A 20,069-nucleotide genomic window follows, 5' to 3' on the forward strand; every position below is an offset into this window, starting at 1 on the left:
GGCTTCTCCTCAGTCAGAGCAGAATTGTCATTCTCAATCACTGCAACAAGATGCTGAAAAGGATGAATGAGGGGCACCCTGAAATTGAAAAATCCAAGTGGAGGGGCAGAAATGCCTGCTTATTGCCAGGGATAAACGCTAGCATTGACAGGATGGTTGCCAGTGTGAGACCTGTTTGAAGAACTGCACACTTAAAAGTTTGTGTTGCTGATGTTCATGTTATGTTTGTGTTGAACTTTAAATGGAAAGAATACTGTATTAATGTGTCATGTTTGATTAAACATCTCAAGAAAATGGGATGTAGTGATAGAGTGCTACCACCAGGAGAAGTCAGAGACAGAGTGCAGCAACTGTGGAATGTTACATCTTGGGAATGCTGTTGTATCATTGGTAGATTCAAGATGGATGCCTCCCAATGAGGTCAGCATATGTAAGTTCTGTCCTTAGTGCTGTTTGCTTAGTTAATAAATCCACCAGTAGTTGTTTTAAAAAGAACCCAAGTTTCTTTATTGTAATAAAAGAAACATCACAAGCACCATACCTAAAATTGATCTGAAATAATAAATGTGCAACACAATTAATAATAACTTCAAGTCAAGGATAACAAACTACATTTTACAGGACAGTTCAATCCTTTTGATATTCATAGAGCATTGTGGAAAATATCTGTCTTGTTTAAAGTGCAGCACTCACTATACTGTTGGTTGACAAGACCTAAATTGAAAATGATATCCTTGATCATTCAGATTATTTTCAGTGCCTTTCAGATGCCGAGTATTTCTGGAGAAAAGTAAGGCCATTTGTATTCTCTTCAGTATGTTCAGCAGTTGCTCATACAGTTTGATTAACTTGGGGAAACAACGTCCCAATGTTTTGGAAGAAGCCGTTAATCATTAGTTTATGTGAACAAAGTTTTGAAATATTACCCAAGTTCTTTCTTTTCCATTTCACTTTTCATGGATGACAGGTTCCAAACCTTGTATATTATTAAACAACACTCATAACTTTATTTGGCACATTCATCTCCTTCCGTGTTAAGGTTTTAAAATCACCACAAATGTTAACTGACATGCAACTTTATTTTGCAAATAAAAAGGGAAGATTTTGGCCTCAACCCACAACCAGCAAGACATAATTTCAGTCAGGCTGAGCTCTCCATTGATCTGTTCTTTTGGGCACCATGCCAGCTCTACATGGCCTGGAAGATTACCCTTCCAGCCAAAAGATTAATTCAGGAAGCTGATGGGACCCATTGTAGTCATCACCAGTTGCTTTTTTACATTCCTTTTTGGAGCCACCATCTCTTCACTGATAATCACAAGGAAAAGGATCTTGAATGGAGTCCCACATGATATGCACCACAATGTGGAGCAGAAACCATTTTGGAACTGATTTGGATTCTGAGGCACAGAAACAACAGGAACTACAGAGTTAAATTTTGTCTCTGCAGTGCAGGCATTGTTACATTAACTGGATATTTTTTTCTCAACTGAAATACTTCTTAGTCATGTTCAGATCATAAACAGGATGAACATTGCTGAATATCTTGACTCCTAGTTTTCATTTGAATCCATTAGATCAAGATCACAAGATAAAGGAACAGAAGGAGGTCATTGGGGCCATCGAGCCTGCTCCACAACTCCACTCTGAGTTGAACTGTTCTCACATTTTGTTCCAAATTCTGCCTTTTTCCCCATATCCCTTGATACCCAGACTAATAAGATATCAATCTTCTCCTTAAACTCCCCCAATGAGCAGGCATCCACAGCTGTATGTGGCAACAAATTCCACAAATTCACGACCCTCTGTCTAAAGAAATTTCACTTCATCGGTTTTAAATGGGTATCTTCTAATTCTAAGACTGTGCCCTCTTGTCCTGGATTCACCCACCAAGGGAAACATTTTATTCATATCTACTTTGTCCAATCCTTTCAAGTATATTTATATTCCAATATTTTCATAAACATGCCAGCAGTATATGTTATCCTTCCAGAAAAATAGTCAGTTGTGTTTTTTTTAATATTACTGCAAGGTGGAAGCACATTTCGGCCATTGAAACCCATGCCATGCAATTACACCCAATTCACCTCCCAACCTCATGCAATTTAGATGGTGGAAGGAAACCGGAAGTCACAATAGAACGTACAAACTCCTAACAGGCAGCACTGATTTGAAACCTGGGTTCATGCAGTAATAACATTCCACTAACTGTTACACAAACCTTGTGTCAAAGTGGCTCTCCTCAATCACTAAGAAACTCAAAGAGACAATAAACAAGAAAAAAGAAACACATACTCGGTGAAATCTTGATCATGACAAGTGACAAGAAGAACAAAATTTTGCACTGAGGTAAAATAAAGCTTTATCACACGAAAAGATATCTCATAGCCCTGAGTAGTAGGATTACCTAGGTTTGATGCCATATTAAAATAAACAAACATAAATTTGACTAATAAAGAGTGTCTAAAATGAAGAAAGAAAGGCAAAGGAGAGGAGGAGATTTCAAAGCTGTGGGTCTGGCAGCTGAAAACATGACACTAATGGTGGATCAGTTAAAATCATAGATGTGCAAGAGGCCAGGATTAGAAGAGCCCAGCTCTTCCATCTGTAACAAGTGATTGGAGAGGCAAAGCCATGGATTGATGTTAAATCAAAATTAGGAATCTTGACTACGACTGAGAATCATTGTGGTTTGGCAAACTGTAGGATGATGGATAGTCTTTTAACATCATTAATTATCAGCATATCAGCTCCTGTCTGAGCAGCGACATAGATATGTTGCAGTTCGCCAATCGCAGCAGCAGGTCTACAGCAGATGTCATCTCACTAACTCAACACAGAGCCCTGGAACTAAAGATGCATACATTAGGATGCTCTTTATTGACTACAGTTCGGCATTTAACATTGCCATCCCCTCAAAACTGATCAGCAAACTCCAAGATCTGGGACTCAAAACCCCACTGTATAATTGGATCATGGATTTCCTCACCTCCAGACCACAATCAGTGAGGATTGGTATGAACATCTCCTCCACAATCTCCATCAGTACCAGAGCACCACAGGGCTGCGTTCTTAGCCCCCTGCTCTACTCACTTTACACCTACAACTGTGTGATTTGGTATGACAATTACACCATCTACAAATGTTCCAACAATACCACAGTAGTGGGTTGTATAAAGGAAGGGGATGGGTCAGCATATTGGATGGAGACTGAAAACCTGGCTGAATAGCGCACCAACAACAACCTTGCACTCAATATCACCAAAACTAAGGAACTGATTGTTCAGGAAGGGAAAACCAATTAATCATTGGGGGAATCAAAAGTTAAGAGGGTAAGTAAGTTTGAGTTATTGGGAGTTACTATCATGGAGGACCTTTCCTGGACCCAACACACTAATGGCATCATGAAGAAAGCACATCAGTGCCTCTACTTCCTCAGGAGTTTGCAGAAATTTGGTATGACGCCAGAAACCCTTGTAAACTTCTACATATGTGTGCTGGAATGTGTGCTGACTGGCTACATCACAGTCTGGTGTGGAAATACCAATACCTCTGAGCATAAAGGTCTCAAAATGGGAGTGGACACAGCCCAGGACATCACAGGCAAAATTCTCCCCACCTTTAAGAAGATCTATAGGGAACGCTGCCATCAGAGAGCAGCAGCATTCATCAAAGACCCACACTCCCACACCCACTATTTTCACCAACAGGAAAAAGATATACGTGTCATAAGACTCGCATCACCAGGTTCAGAAACAGCTGCTACCCCTCCATCATCAGACTCCTCAACAATAAACTCAATCAGGGACTCATTTAAGGACTCTTTCTTATGCATTTTATTGATTTTTTTTCTCTCTGTATTGCACAGTTTCTTTACATTCATTATCTGTTCACAGTTCTTTATTAGTTTACACTGTGTACAGGTTTTTTTGCAATAAGTGGTAATTCTGCCTTGTCATATATGTATTCTGATAATAAATCTGAAATCTAAAGTCATGGAATGTTAAAATGAGAGAATAGCCATGACTCCACTGAGAACTGTCAAATCTAGTGGTAAAAAAAGCAAGGATTTCATTCAGTGTCCACTCCCATTCAGAGGATAACATTCAGAGCTACAGAGTGCAGTTTTGATTCTGTCCTGTAAATAAAAGTGGAGACACAGCACTGCTCCAAAGGGTTCAACCACTCAGTGCTAATGCTGGTGACTCTGGACAGGCATTAAATGGCCTGTAGGAGGAGCTGACGGTGTTTCTGCACAAGGGGTGCAGACTCCAGGGAGCAATGGACCAGTGCGGGGCACCAGAAATGGTGAGAATATTCCCATTGAGAAGGAAAAGCAGAGGAGATTACCCTACAGGACTGTGTCCATGGAGGCAGACATGCAAGCAGCTCAGTGGCTGAGGGACCCACATAGTCTGTGGCAACTTGCGGTTGGAGAACCCACACAGACTGGGGCTCCTGAAAACAGGATCATGTGAACCAGGTATCAGATCTGGGATTCAAGGGGGTTCTCAGGGCAAGAAGGGCTCCTCAAGTGCTAAAGGCTTCCTTATCATGGTTTGGACCTGGAGCTCAGATTGGTAATGGACTGAACAGGAGCCTGTGCAGCTGCAGAGGCTGTGGGTGCTTTTGAGGCAAATCCATGGACACCCATTGACTCTGAAGGGACTTTCTTTTGCTTCTCTTTCTCTTGTACTGTAAAGGGCATCTGGTGATGCTAATGCCGACTCTTTGCCTTATGGCAAGCAGAAGAAATCTTGAATCTTGAGAAGGTATGTCATAGAATTATAGTAACATACTGAAGCAAGCTATTTGGTCTGACTGAAACTGTTCCAGTTCAATGAGAGTGCAATGCAGCTAATCTCATTCTCCAGCCTATTTCAGACAATCCTGAAAATTCCTTCCTTTCAGATACTGAGGGAGTACTGATGAACTACTCAGGCCTGAAACTTCAACTATCCTTAACTTCCTATGGATGCTGCAAAATCTGATGAGTTTCTCCAGCATTTTTGTGTACTGCACTAGACCCCAGCATCTGGAGATTTTCTTGAATACCTACAGTCTTACATCTATTCTTTCAAGTCAAGTCACCTTTATTTATCATTCATACCATGCTCGCACAGTAAACATGAGATAGTGTTTCTCCAGGACCACGGAGCATGTTTACATAAATATGTTAAGATAGTTAAACACATAAAATATTAAATATTAAGACATATACTGTAAGAGTCAATGGTACCAAGATTCTCTATACACAAATGTTCTAGGAATTCAGGAGTCTGATGGCCTGGAGGAAAAAACCGTGGCCCAATCTGGGTGTATGGGCCCTAGTACTGCAGTACCTCCTACCAGATGGCAGAAGGGAGAACAGTTTACATGAGGGGTGGGTGGAGTCCCTCACAATGTTTATTGCCTTTCCATATCATTCATCCTTTTAAATATGCCTCACAGATATCTTTGCAACTCCTAATGTTCCAAGAGATCAAAGCCAGTTTTAGCAGCCTATCAACAATGCGAGCAGAGGTGGGCTAAGTTTGGAACGTATTCACTGGAATTTGTGAGGATAACTTATTGAAATGTTAAACACATCATCTTAAATGCAGGGAGGATGTTTCCTCAGGAACCACATGTCAGTTCAATGCAGAGATTTCTAAACTTTAAGGGAAGTAAAGTAAATGGTGAATGGCTTTGAGACAGATCAGCCATCATCACAGTGAATGGCAGAGAACCAAAGAACCAGGTGCCTATTCATAGAGCCATGTGATCTGATGGTCAGATGATTAAAATGGAATGAAAGCAGAAAAAGGTTGAAATATTCAGCAGGTCATCCAGCATACATGGAGAGAGAAACAGATGTAACATTCCAGGTTGGTGACCTCACTAAATTTCTCCCTCATTTCTGTTTCACTGATTCCCTTTAGAATACTCCACTGTGCAAGCATTTGGTCATCCTGAAACCTCAGTTAGGTTCTATCAAATTTTCGCCACTTAATGGTAGCTATAAATTCATTTAATGCAGTGGTTTTCAAACTTTTTCTTTCCACTCACATACCACCTTAAATAATCCCTATGCCATAGGTGCTCTGTGTAAGGGATTACTTAAGATGGAATGTGAGTGGAAAGAAAAAGTTGGAAAACCACTGTTTTAATCATACCCTAATTGGTTCATTATGTGCATGGTTTCATAACTCCAAAGGAAATGGATCAATGACAATTTTTCTCAAGCAAAATATTTCAATAACAATTTGGTGTAAAGCAGTGATTCTCAATCTTCCCTTTCCACTCACATACCATCTTAAGTAATCCCTTACTAATCACAGAGCACCGATGGCATTGGGTGGTATGTATGTGGGGAAAAAAAGTTTGAAAACCACTGCTTTAATGAATCATAAAAATAAAGGCACTTTATAAATAAGTTGTGGCAGATCTTATTTTTAAAAAGATAAAACAATGATATTTTCAACAGCAAGTGATGCAAAGTGCTTGGGCCTTTTTCAGGGATGCTTATTACCTCTGCCAGGAGGCATTTCAGTAATTGAGCTTCTCATAATCACTGGGCAAAGTGGGTTAAAATTTACCCCGCTGTGTCCTTAACTGTTAGAAGCAACCCATTTTGTGCTATTTAAAGTCCTCCGTGGGCTAACAAACATCATACTTCTATTGCAATTACTTACATGTGTAATTACAATTGTGTTTAAATTTTTTTTGTGATGATACTCCATTATATACAGATGTTTCTCAAGTCCATCTGTTCCATTTCTAATTACATATAATGAGTTCCAGAAGTAGATGAGACTCCCATTTATATACAGAATTGAAATAAATGACAACCATAATCTTAAAATATGTAAATTCTGCACACCATACACACGCTTCAAAATGAGAGTTGCACTGTTTTACTGTTGAATCAATCAACTCTGGTGCTAAGAACTGTTTATTTATTCAAGGTAATTGTGGTTTCTTTTTCAAAATTTGTGAGCGAAATCAATGGTGAACCATTAATTCTGATTTCCTTGCTATCAATTTAATTCAACCTGGTCAATAGAAAAGGTAAAGGAGCAATAAAAAATTGATATTATGTGTTGATAACAGCATCTTAAGTCTAGAACTTTCAAAGTAAATGCTGGTCACATACAAATAGTTAAGCATAGTTTTTACTGCCACAAATGTATAGGCAATTTATAATCCCTCAAAGTATGGTGTACTTCGATTTGAGGTCATTTTGATAACCACAACCCCTCCCTCTTCCACTTTATTTTCTGCTCAAAACTAAGTTGAGTTCTCTCTTTCCTCATTCTGACAAAAGATCTCAGACCAGAAATAGAAAATGTTTCTCTTTCTACTGATGTTGTCTGACCTGTCGAGTGTTTCCAGCATTGTCAGCTTTTATCTCAAATTTCTAACACTGCAGTGTTTTATTGATTTTCATTTCTAGACATCAAAAAATTCATGAAGCAAGCCATCAGCTGCCAGCAGACTCACTGAAGGAGTTGGGATGTGTGTTCAATGCTTAACAGGTATGGCACAAACTTTTAAAAATTCCGCACCAGGTCCAATTAAATACAGTGGGCCATTGATGTGGCCTTCCCATTCGGATCAATGAAATATTTGGTGATTTGAAAAAATCTTTCAGAGGGAATCATAATTTGAAATTAAAACTCTAAAGAAATAATTAATCTCTAATGAATTTTAAAATACAATTTTTTTTTAAAACATTTGGAGGCTTTTAGAAGTATTTTTGAGACCATTCTCTTGCTTCTTGTTTGTTTAGGACTATTTGCAGACTATTTTTTAAAAGAGTTAAGCCTGACAGATTTATTGTCTCATGTATATTGGAAAAAGCAGTGTCTTGCAATGCTGTCCAGGCAAGACAACTTGTAACAACAGGATTCAAAAATAAATAAACAACAGTGTCGGTAGTAGTATTACAATTAGTCAAATAGTGCAGGGGAAAGAGAAAAGGAGAAAAACATAGTGCAGGGTATAAAGTATGTTAAAAGGAGTGCAATCTTTTCTCAATGAGAGGTCATTTAATATACAGATAACAGTAGGAAAAAAAAACTACCCTTGAATCTGGAGGTTTGTTTTCAAGTATATGTATCTCTGCCAGACAGAAATGGGAAGAGAGTATGATCAAAGCGGGATGGGTCCTGTAGCATGTTAACTGCTAAAAAAAAATTAAAGATGCTGTGTTATTGTTAGCAGTTTTCAGTAAAATCATAGATTAATAATCCTATCCATTAAAAAAAAACTCTCTACTACAGCTGTCAATCCAACCCTTCACCTTAGGTTGGAGCCCAATTGCTTGTTCTGTGTCAGGTTAGCATGGTATCATTTCTGTACCTATGCTGGAATATAGTCACAAGCGATAGTTCTCAAAATTAAATCAGATAAAATAGTCATTGCAATCGTCCTGAAAAATAGAGCTACAGGACTGCTGCATGTTTTTCTTCACTGAGGCAAGGCTCACACCTTCTACTCTGGACTGTGCTGTACAACTGGAGTTCTCAATCCACCAGATAAACCACACAGCATTCTTATGAAAGGCAGCACCAGTTGATACTTCGACCTGATTGGTGGTCCTGCCAAGCTCCAGCACCCTGAACTTGGAATATCGATTCAAGAAGTGCCATCCCTATTACCTGCTGTGGGAATCTGAAGCAAGTATACGGAGAGCAATCTACATCCCACCCCAAGAGAATGCTTAAAAACTTGCATACGATGAACTATTCACCTCCACCAACAGTCTTGAAACAAAACATCCAAAAGCTGTGCTTGTCTTTGCAGGGTCTTTAACATGGTAAAGACAGTGTTTTTCCAACCTGCTTACAAGCAGTAACTGAAACATGATGACCAAGTGGTCAAAGTTGTGTATCACTAGACTGAGGAAACAGATGATAGCGTTTGTGCTTTATGTTGGTAGACTGATCCATATTCAAGGACACTGCAGGGAACCTACACAAATGCACCATTGCCATCGCGGACTTCAGCAAGTGTATGGAGAATAATTCATGTGTTTCCTCACTGGAAACTATAGGTTAAATGTGAGAGCCACTCACTTCTGAAGGACAAGGACTAAGGTAACCCAGCCCAATACAATAAATCCTGGCCTTTGCCTTTGCAAGGCCTTTGCAAGGCCATTAGAGATGCCAAGTAGAAATCCTAAACCAAACGTGTTCCAAATGAATTTCCGAGACATCAGACACTTGTAGCAGGGCAGGAATGCCTAACCAGATAGAGTAGCAAGTAACACCGCATTCTTCCCTGATGAGCTCAATGTACTCTATGTTTGCTTTGAACAGAAGGCCTGCGAGCCAGTGGCATACATCATGTCAACTTAGGGCACATTTGTACTCAGGGTCATTGTCACAGATGTCAGGTTGGTGTGGCAGAGAGTGAAACTGCAGAAAGCGATTGAACTTAATGGCATCCCTGGACATGTCCTTTGAGCCTGCGCAGACCAACTTGCAGGAGTATTCATAGACATCTTCAACCTCTCCCTGCTACAGGTTAAAATACCCATCTGACTCAAAAAGGTCACTATTGTCGCAGGATCTAAGAAGAACACAGTGATGGGACTAAATGACTATCAGCCGGGGGGGGGGGGGGGGGGGGGTCTGTGACAGAGTATATAGATATGTTTTTGGGAGATAAATTGGGAAAGGTTTGTTAGATTAGGTCACATACAAACACTTTAAAATAGATTTTATCTGAAATACTGGAGCTCTGCTAATGCTAGACATATCGGGGCCTCAACAGCTTTTGCAAGAGCTTTGAAGAGTGCTCAAGAGACTTCACTAATGGATTGTTGTTTGCAAAAGGCAACAGATGGAACAGCATGTCGGTGGCACTGCTGTCTGAAGGAGAGCTTGTTGTAATAGGATCATGTAGTTTTGCAAGCAGAGAGAATCAAACAGGCTTTCTCTTTGAGAGAGAGAGAGATCACTTGTACAGTGTTACAGCCAGCAAGAGCAGCTGGAACTGGAACAGGACAAACTAGCAAGAAGCCCTATTTTGGAAGACAGCCTGGTCAAAGACCTTGTGGTTCATGCAAGAGGAGAGGACTGGCTGTTTAATGTTTCACTTGGAATAAAAGAAACAAAAAGGAACTGTGGTGACCTGAAAGAAAGAGGGTATCATCTGGAGAACCCTGAAGGGGCAAGTTTTGTCAGCAAGACATTGGAGTGGCTGGTGAAGTACATCAGTTGTGGATGTCCTGGAATAACAAATCTCTCTCTCTCTGTAAACTGACAAGAACCTTCTTGAGCAGTAACCATTTACCTTTCAAGCACCAAAGCCTGGTGAACTTGATAAATATTAAATTATGTGCACAGTATAAGAGTTGCCTGCAACCAGTAAACTTGGAGGAATGAGAAGTGAGATTGGACTGTGAAACAAAGAACTTTTCTGAACTTACACACACATTACATACACGTGCGCTTAGAATTAGAAGGGGGTTAAGTTAGGTTAAGTAAGTTAGTAATAAGTTAAAGTATGATTCGGTTTTCCTGTTTAAAGATAATTAAAAGCAACTTTTGTTGAAGTAACCATTTGTCTTGGTGAATATCCATTGCTGCTGCGTTTTGGGGTCCTCTGGGCTTATAACAGGTCTGACATCTACCACGATGGAGAGCTTCAAGAGGCTGGTCATGTTACCTCTAGCTTTCCAGCTCCTATTCATTGACTGACACAACAGGCTGATGATCGATGCCATAACCCTGGCCCTTCAGCCAGTCCTGGAATCTCTGGATAAGAACCCTGTTGAACTTTATTGAATATAGCACTGCCTTTAACACACTAACGCCATATAAATTCATCCCCAAACTCTGTGGTCTTTATTTCAGTGCCCATCCCTACAATGGGATCCATGAATTCCTGCCAGCAGGCCACAATCAGTAAGGAATGGTGACTGTGTCTCCTCCATAATCACTCTCAATATTGACACCCCACAAGGCAGTGCTTTCTGTGCACCCATGACTGTATGGTCAAACACTACTCCAATTTGGAGATGACATAACATCAATGATAATTGGCAGGAATTCAAACAAAGATTAGTTAGAATTTAGATGGGAGATGGCGGCACTAGTGGCTTGGTGTTAGAACAACAACATCTTCTACAATGTCAGCAAAACTAAGGAGCTGATCGTAGACTTATAAAAGTGGGGTGTGGCTCATCTTGTCTACATCAATAGAGCTGAGGTGAAGACAACAGGCATCTTTAAGTGCCTGGGAGTTAGCACCGCCAGCAACCTGTACTGGTCCACCAACATTGACATGATGGTCAAGAAAGCACACCAGTGCCTCTTCTTCCTCAGAGGCCTGTAGAACTCAACAAGTTCTAAGATGCACCATTGAAAGTATCCTATCAGGGTGCATGGTACAGGAACCTTTCTACCCAAACTTCAAAAAACTGCAGAGGGTTGTGAATGCGGCTCAGACCACTGAACAAGCTCCCTCCCCCTCCCTCAATTCTAGCTGTACTTCCCACTAACCTTGGAAAAACAGCCAACATAGGAAAAGGCTCATCCCACCCCAGCCTAACTCTCTTTGCCCTCCTCCTGTCAGGAAGAAGATTGGTGAGTATCATATTGCACACCTCCAGATTCAAGGATAGTTTATTTCTCATCATTATCACATTCCTGACCAAACCTCATACTCATGATATTATGTTGCCTTTACTCTGCACCAACTCATTGGTGTCTGTAACTTTGCACTTAGTTCTATTTATTGACTATGCATGGGATAACAAACTGGAATGTTTGCAAAACTGACTTTCTCACTCCACCTTGGTACATGTGACAATAAACATGAAATTGAAATTGAACTCATTCATCAAGTTATGAATGGATGTTCAACCTTGGATGAACAAAGAAATGTTTGTGATTTATTGATGTATTAATGTCAGTCTATTAAATATTCAATATGTTGGGCGATTCATATGTGGGCTGTAGAATATTACTTTCTGAAGAAATCCTTGCTGAACTAACTGAACACCGCAAATTGATTTCTGCTCAGATACTTTTTGAGACTGTGGATGTTAACCTGTTGATCTCTATTTGTAATGCATGTTGAGCTAAGATAAAAGATGCAATCTCAGCTATGAGGAAAGGTTAGGACAGTGGTAATCTTAAATCTCTCTGACACCAACACAAATATTCTCTCTCTATTCTGGAAACGCTGGTCATCAATGGATGGAAGAACTGATGTCCAAGGTAGGCTAAGACAGAAGTATATACCATTTATTTCATTGTATAAGTCGACCGGCTTTTAAGCCTCATTTTAGGGTTTTATAGTATATCCAGTGTATGTCAACCCCAATTTTCTGGCTCCCTGAGGTGCCCTGTTGACCGGCGTATAAGTCAACCCCTCCCAAGCTCGCGATGCCTGAGATTGGCTATTATATACATCAACTAAAATAGATTGTGCAGATTGATCTGCTAGGTGTTGGCTGAAGGTGATTGCTATCATGGAGGATCCATTGACACAACGCAGCATGCAATGAAAATATGAAGTGGACTTTAAGATGAAAGAGATAGAAATGGCCAAGAAAACTAACAACTGCACTGCTGCAAGAAAATTTGGTGTGCATGTGAAATTGGTAAGAGATTGAAGGAAGAAAGAAGAGACTTTAAGAAAAAAAGGCAAAGTTCTTTGAGAAAAGGAATCACTCATTGGCCTGAGTTGGAAAATTAGAGTGCAGATGGGTATGTGAACAGAAGCAAGATTGCTACATGGTCACGCAAAATAAAATAAAAACATTTGCACTGCAGTGAGCCGTTACACCCAGAACTCAAGAGATGATTTTGAGGCTACAGTAGGCTGGTGCAATTGTTTCATGAATAGGGAAAATCTGTATTATGACAAAAAACAAAAATTGCACAGAAACTACCATAAGACCTTGATCATAAAGTTGTAAGTTTTCACCAGTTTATTGTACAGAACTGGCAAAAACACCAGTTTGCATTCGAAAATATCGGAAACATGGATGAAACCTCCATGAATTTCAACATAATAGGCAATAGAACAGTGGAAATGGAAAGGTGTTAAAACTGTGCAAATCAGAAGTACAGGCCACGAAAGGGCCAGGTTTACCGTGGTGTTATTGTGTATGGCCGACAGGACAAAGTTAAGGCCCATGATAATCTTCAAATGCAAAATTAAACTGAAAATAAAATTTCCTGCAGATATTTTTGTACATTTTCATGAAAAAGGTTGGATGGATGAAAATGGTGTAAAACTATGGACAGACAATGTGTGGACCAGGTGGCCAGATGGTTTACACAAAGAATGGAGTTTGTTGGTCTGAGACATGCTTTGTAGCCACTTAACTGAGAAGACTAAAATAACCCCGGTGGTTTGACATCTATGTTGCAACCTCTCAATGTCTGCCTTAACAGCCATTCAAAGACCATGTTTGCGAGGAATGGAATGCATGGTTGTCAAGAGCAGTAAAGGCGGGGCAATATGTGCTGCATCACTTGATGTGCTGTGTAACTTCATGCTCAAGGCATAGGATAAAGTCATTTAAAAAGTGCGATATCTCTTGTGCAACTGATGGTATGGAAAATGATTTATTGTGAAACACTGACGACGAAGCTGAAGCCGCCTCATTAGATACAGACTGGGACCCACATGATGAGTGTTTAAACAGTGAAAGTATGGATGTGCTTACTGTCATCTTTGCTTCAGATAGCTAGTGATTTGGAAGGGTTCTAAATGTGTTGTTTTCAGACAATTATAGCAATTTTGTAGGGTGCTAATTGTGTTGTTTTCAATAAAAATCTCAATGAAAATCTGTCACAGTTGGGGGGTTTTGGGGGTTTTTCAAGGGTCGACTTATACGGCAGATCAGCACGGATTTGAATTTGAGCTGAATTTAAGGTCTCCAAGTATATTCGGTGTATGTCGACCCCATTTTCTGAGAGTTTTTTTGGGTTTTATAACTTGACTTATACACCAAAATATACAGTAAGTTTAAAAAAAAGTGAGAAAAAAAATCAAGGAGAAAACAAGTGTTAATGCAGAGGCAACTTTTTTTCAGTCACTGTTACATTTATCCATAAGTGACTCACAATAATGGGGATTAGTTCATCACCGGTTTACCAACTCAGCCTGGTAAAGTTTTGTAACCTATGTTAAACCAGGAATAATCAGTGAAAATACTGAGATTGAATATAAAGCAGAAATACCAGCATAAATTGTTCATTAATCCAATAAAATTTCCATTAGTATGTACAGAAAAAAAATGTATCTTTTAAATTGATGTTCTCATTTGCAGGTGCACTTTAACTGCTGTGCATGGCATTTCAAATGGGCTTTGGAAGCAAAACATACTACATGACATTATTTGAATATAATAACCTCACTAACAAATACAACAAGGGCAACAAGAATAGTTTTAAATCAATTAAGGAGACTTGTAGAATTAATTTGTTTTTTTTTTAGATGTATATAAATTAGAATAAACATCTCTAAAAAAAATCATTTATATCTTGAGGTCTGGAATTTAGACGAATTTTTTTTAAAGTGTAAAAAGAGGCAACAAGGGGGTCTCGTCTGTGTATCACCAGTAGAGTTGACATAATTAGTGATGGCCTTGGATTGGCCCATGTAATCTGAATTTAAGCATGAGGCAGATAACCAGTTTCTGATCTCTTCCCTATTCCCCCATATGTTTGTAGATGAAGACTCTCCTCATCATGAATTCTAACAGGCTGCCAGCTTGAAACATAGTAATACACACTTCTCCTAGGTTGCCATAAGGCCTCAATAATGAGAATGTAGAGGAAATTTATGTTGTAATCAGGTGCTTAACCATCCTGCAGACTCATGTTCTCAGTATTGATGATTTTTTTTAATCTCAGAAATCCAGATCCATTTTAAATCCTCATTCTGGGTATCACTTTAGTGGGTAGTTTCTAGGGAAATCACCTCTTTTATAATCAGCAGAAAACTTCCCAAGATGAATGTGCATTGCAGTTAAGTAAAGCAGTAACAATTTGTTGATGTACTGCTGCATTTTACACTTATAAATATTAACAAAAGCAACACAAGATGGGATATAATTTTAATGTTACTTCTCTCTCATTCAGATAGCCCATAATTAGGATATAGTCAGAATATTTCAAGATAATTAGAGTAGTAAAGGACAGACAAAAAGAAAATGTTTGAAAGCAGGTTGTGGTTTAAAGTTTGTGTCAGAAAAGGAGGATACAATTATCTTCCCACTTACAGACTAAATTAAGCTATGCCTTGACACAAATGTGGTAGTGTCAACCTGACTCAGAACGAATAGAAGGCAAACAGTGTATTATGTTCACTCTCCAACCTGCACCAGGAAAAAAATCTGACTGAAAGGATGAAGCTCTGCAATAAAATTTAGTTCAAAGTAAATCGGATTTAGAAATTGCTTGCAAGCTCTGTTTACTTAAGGGGAAATTTACTTGGCAATGAGGCACAAGTTCATTGGATTGATTCTTGGGATAAGTGGGTCATTTTACAAAAAAGATTGAGGTCAAATCTCTCTGGGGCTTCGCAAAATGAGAGATGATCTCATTAAAATACATAGGGTTCTAAGTCTTTGATGAGGTAGATGATGCTTCCATTCGTGGGGGAATCTCAAGGTAGGGTCCATAATCTCACCATAATGAGTTACCCATTTGAAACACAAAGGTGAAATCATTTCTTCCCTCAAGTGTCTGAAAATATTTGGAATTGTCCACCCTTGGAAGGTTTGGATTCTGAGTTATAGAGCTGCTGATAGGGAGTGACAGGTTTTGAGACAACTGGAGCATCAAAGATTATTATAGCTTTGGGTAGGAAGGTGGAATTGAGGCCATGATACTTTTTGATTGTAGAACAAGATTAAAAGGGTGCAGGGCCTCTTCCCACTCCTTTTTCTTGGTAATTATGGTATATACTCGTATAATAGTAGGTCCCATAGTCAACCCCCCCCCATTTTTAGGCCCAAAAATCGGATGCTTTCCATACAACCTATGTCGAAGTTGACCCCCCCCCCCTATTTTTGGCCCTGATCACCTGCCCATCTAAGGTCATGAGGTCCTGACCATAAACCCTCACCTTGGCTATCTACCCATCCAGATCCCAACATCCTGACCGCCAGTCCACCAGAGCTCCTGACACCCCAACTGTGGATCCTTACCTCAGCAACCTGCCCACCAGAGCTCCCGAAGCCCTGGCCAAAGACTTTCTCCTAAGTCCTTCCTGCCTGCCCATCTGAGCTCCTGAATAATGCAAGTACTTACACAGTCAAAATTAGTATCCATGTAAAGGTCGACACCCCCCAAATTTAACCTGAAAAATTGGTCCAATAAACTCGAGTCTACTGTATACAGTAATTAAAAATCAAGTGTAAGATTAATCCCAGAAACTCACAGGGAAGAGGACAAAATAATTCTGGTCTCGAGAAGTAAGAGACTGCAGATGCTGGAACGTAAAAATAAAATAAAACACTGAAGAAACTCAAGGGATTATGCAGGATTTTTGGAGGGAACTGGGCAGTCAAGAAACTTTGGTTGAAGACCCTTGATCTGGACTGAAAATAAAAGAAAATATTTCTATTGGTACCATGTTTTAATATTTACATGCGGAGGGGATCTCTGTTATTTATCATTTCTTTGAAATGAAAGATGTGGTATCAGTCAAAGACAGGAAAATCAGAAAAGCTATTCACATTTGCTGTCCCTAAAGTGTTTTGATGATAATTAGATGGTTTGCAGAAGGGAGGTGCTTTAAATTTTAAATGAAAAAAATCTTAATTTTTTTTAAAATTCTGAATTATTTTTTAAAACTTTTATTATATTTTCAGAATTTTTTAGAATTATTACATTTTATTTTTAATTTTTTAAAAATATAACTACAGCACAGTAACAGGTCCTTCCAGCCCATGAGCCCATGCTGTCCAAATACCCCAATTAACCTACCACACCCATTTGTTTTAAAGGGTGGGAGGAAAGCAGAGCACTTGGAGAAAACTCAAGCAAACGTAGTGAAGGAAAAATTCCTTACAGACAGCTCTGGAATGATCCATCAATCATTTGCCAATTTGATATAATTTGATTTGTTGGAGACCTGCTTGTTTATGCTGGCTTGGACTTGACTGGAAAAGTCATCTTTGTTTCTGAAGGCTCTGAGGGGAGTTGTGGAAGGAGCGAAGGCAAGATACTTTACTAAAAATGCAGGAGAAATTCAGTAAATCATGCAGCATTCTTTATGTAGCAAAGATAAGCAAGGTATGAGCAAAAAGTGGACAGAACCCTTAATAAACTAGTGGGGGAGAGGCAAGGAGAGGAGCACAGGCCCACAGGCAAGAAGTAATTGGTGGATATGGGTGGGAGGACACAAGAGAAAAAAAACTGATAGGATGAGGGGACCTCTCTCTGAATGGAGAGTGTAGGGGTGGATTGCTGGAGGAATGGAAACCAAGGGATGGGAAAGAGATGGAGACAGGGCAGTGGCCTAATGGAAACCAGAGAAGTCGATGCTAATGCCATCTAATTGGAGAATGTCCAGATGGAATATTAGGTGTTACACCTCCAACTTGCAGGTGGCCTTGGTTTGACAGTGCATGAGGTCATGAACAGACATGTCAGAGTCGGAGTGGGACACAGAATTGAGATGGTTAGCCACTGGGAGATCCCAGCTACTGGTGAGGATAGAGCAAATATGCTCCATGATGCTATCTCCCAGTCTGCTTCTGGTCTCTCTGCCATACAGGAGGCCACAATGGGAACAATGGATGCAGTAGATGACCCCTGTAGATTCACGAGAGAGGTATTTCTTGGGGCCCCAAATGCAGGTGAGTGATGAGGTGTGGGCGCATGTAGCATTTCTTGAAGTTACAGGAATAGGTACTAACGAGGCAATCAGTGGAAACGGATGAGTGAACGAGGGAGACTTTTTTAAAATGTTTTTTTTATTTTTCACACTATGAACCATACTGACCAAAATACATAGACATTTTTCTCTTGAATATATACTCATTTTCTCCCCTTTTTCCACCCTCCCTTCCCTCCCTCCCTCACCCCCCCCCCCTATTTATTCAAAGCTCAATCTATATAATACATTAAACCCATTAAACAATGTCATCACTTAATAAAAATAAACAAGAAATTTTTGTCTTTTACTTTTACATACTGGGTCAGTTCATTTCATTGTATGTTATTTTTTTCTAATGGAATACACTTATTTATTTCTATGTACCATTGTTGTATTCTCAAGTTGTCTTCTAATTTCCAGGTTGACATAATACATTTTTTTGCTACAGCTAGGGCTATCATAATAAATCTTATTTGTGCTCCATCCAAATCGAGTCCAAATTCTTTATTTCTTATATTACTTAGAAGGAAGATCTCTGGGTTTTTTGGTATATTACTTTTTGTGATTTTATTTAATATCTGGTTTAGATCTTCCCAAAAATTTTTCACTTTCTCACATGCCCAAATTGCATGTATTGTTGTTCCCGCTTCCTTTTCACAGCGAAAACATCTGTCTGATACTGTTGGGTCCCATTTATTTAACTTTTGGGGTGTGATGTATAGCCTGTGTAACCAATTATATTGTATCATGCGTAACCTTGTGTTTATTGTATTTCTCATAGTTCCGGAGCATAGCTTTTCCCACGTTTCATTCTTTATCTTTATGACTTTAAATATTAACAGAATACATAACCAAATCAAAAGGAAGAAGCTGTTAAATTTACTGAAGAAAGAAAAAATTGATATAGCATTCGTCCAAGAAACACATCTAACTGAAGTGGAACACAAGAAATTGCTAATAGTTTAGCTATTATTTTATAATCTGTGTTAAGTAGAGATATTGGTCTATATGATGCTGGTGTTTGTGGATCTTTCCCCGTCTTTGGTATTACTGTAATTATTGCTGTTTTGCATGAAATGATAAGAAGGGAAGGTGGTGATAAGGAAATGGAAAGGAAAGATAAACAAATAAACAAAGTATGAAATGGCCATGTTGAACTATATGACTTTAAATATTAATGGAATACATAACCAAATCAAAAGGAAGAAGCTGTTAAATTTACTGAAGAAAGAAAAAATTGATATAGCATTCATGCAAGAAACACATCTAACTGAAGTGGAACACAAGAAATTAAAGAGAGATTGGATAGGACATGTAACAGCAGCATCATATAATTCAAAAGCCAGAACAGTAGCTATATTTATCAATAAAAATGTACCAATCAAAATAGAAGAGGAAATAATAGATCCAGCAGGGAGATATGTAATGATAAAATGTCAGATATATTCAGAATTTTGGAATTTACTCAATGTATATGCACCTAATGAAGAAAATCAAAAATTTATGCAAGATATCTTTTTGAAGATCACAGATACGTAAGGGAATATACTAATATGAGGGGATTTTAACCTTAAATTGGACTCAAACATGGATAAAATTGGAAAAAAGACTAACAGAAAGAACAAAGCAACCAAATTTATAATTAAATCAATGCAGGAAATGCAACTTTTGGATATATGGAGGAAACAACATCCAAAGGAAAAGGAATATTCATATTATTCGGGTAGACATAAAACATACTCAAGGATAGACCTATCCCTGTTATCAGCCCACATTCAAGGAAGAGTTCAGAAAACGGAATATAAAGCTAGATTGTTATCGGATCACTCACCCCTGTTATTGGCAATAGAGCTGGAAGACATCCCACCGAGAATGTATAGATGGAGATTAAACTCCATGCTACTTAAAAGACAGGAATTTAGAGAATTCATTGAGTGACAAATTAAAATGTACTTTGAAATAAATATGGAATCAGTGAAAGATAAGTTTATACTATGGGACGCAATGAAAGCATTCATCAGAGGACAGATAATAAATTATGTAACTAAGATGAAGAAGGACTACAATCGGGAAATAGAACAGTTGGAAAGGGAAATAACAAATACAGAAAAAGAATTAGCAATAAAGGAAGATACAACTAAAAGAAGAGAATTGACAGATAAAAAAATAAAATATGAAACACTACAAACATATAAGGTGGAGAAGAACATAATGAAGACAAAACAGAAGTA

The 20,069-nt window shown here is 38.8% G+C and overlaps 1 protein-coding gene and 1 long non-coding RNA gene across 2 annotated transcripts in view; one reads left to right on the plus strand and one right to left on the minus strand.

The window, feature by feature from the left end:
- The window catches only part of LOC138738900 (glutamate receptor ionotropic, kainate 1), a 477,930-nt gene that overhangs the window by 429,533 nt on the left and 28,328 nt on the right, over positions 1-20,069 (minus strand). The gene's annotated exons all lie outside the window — the stretch shown is intronic.
- Positions 1-20,069, plus strand: part of LOC138738904 (uncharacterized) — a 60,564-nt gene that overhangs the window by 11,192 nt on the left and 29,303 nt on the right. Inside the window, exon 3 of the long non-coding RNA XR_011341852.1 lies at positions 7,436-7,517. This is a non-coding gene — a long non-coding RNA (uncharacterized lncRNA). The remainder of the gene's footprint in view (positions 1-7,435; positions 7,518-20,069) is intronic.

Source organism: Narcine bancroftii, chromosome 7, assembly GCF_036971445.1.
Source record: "Narcine bancroftii isolate sNarBan1 chromosome 7, sNarBan1.hap1, whole genome shotgun sequence".
Taxonomy (NCBI): domain Eukaryota; kingdom Metazoa; phylum Chordata; class Chondrichthyes; order Torpediniformes; family Narcinidae; genus Narcine; species Narcine bancroftii.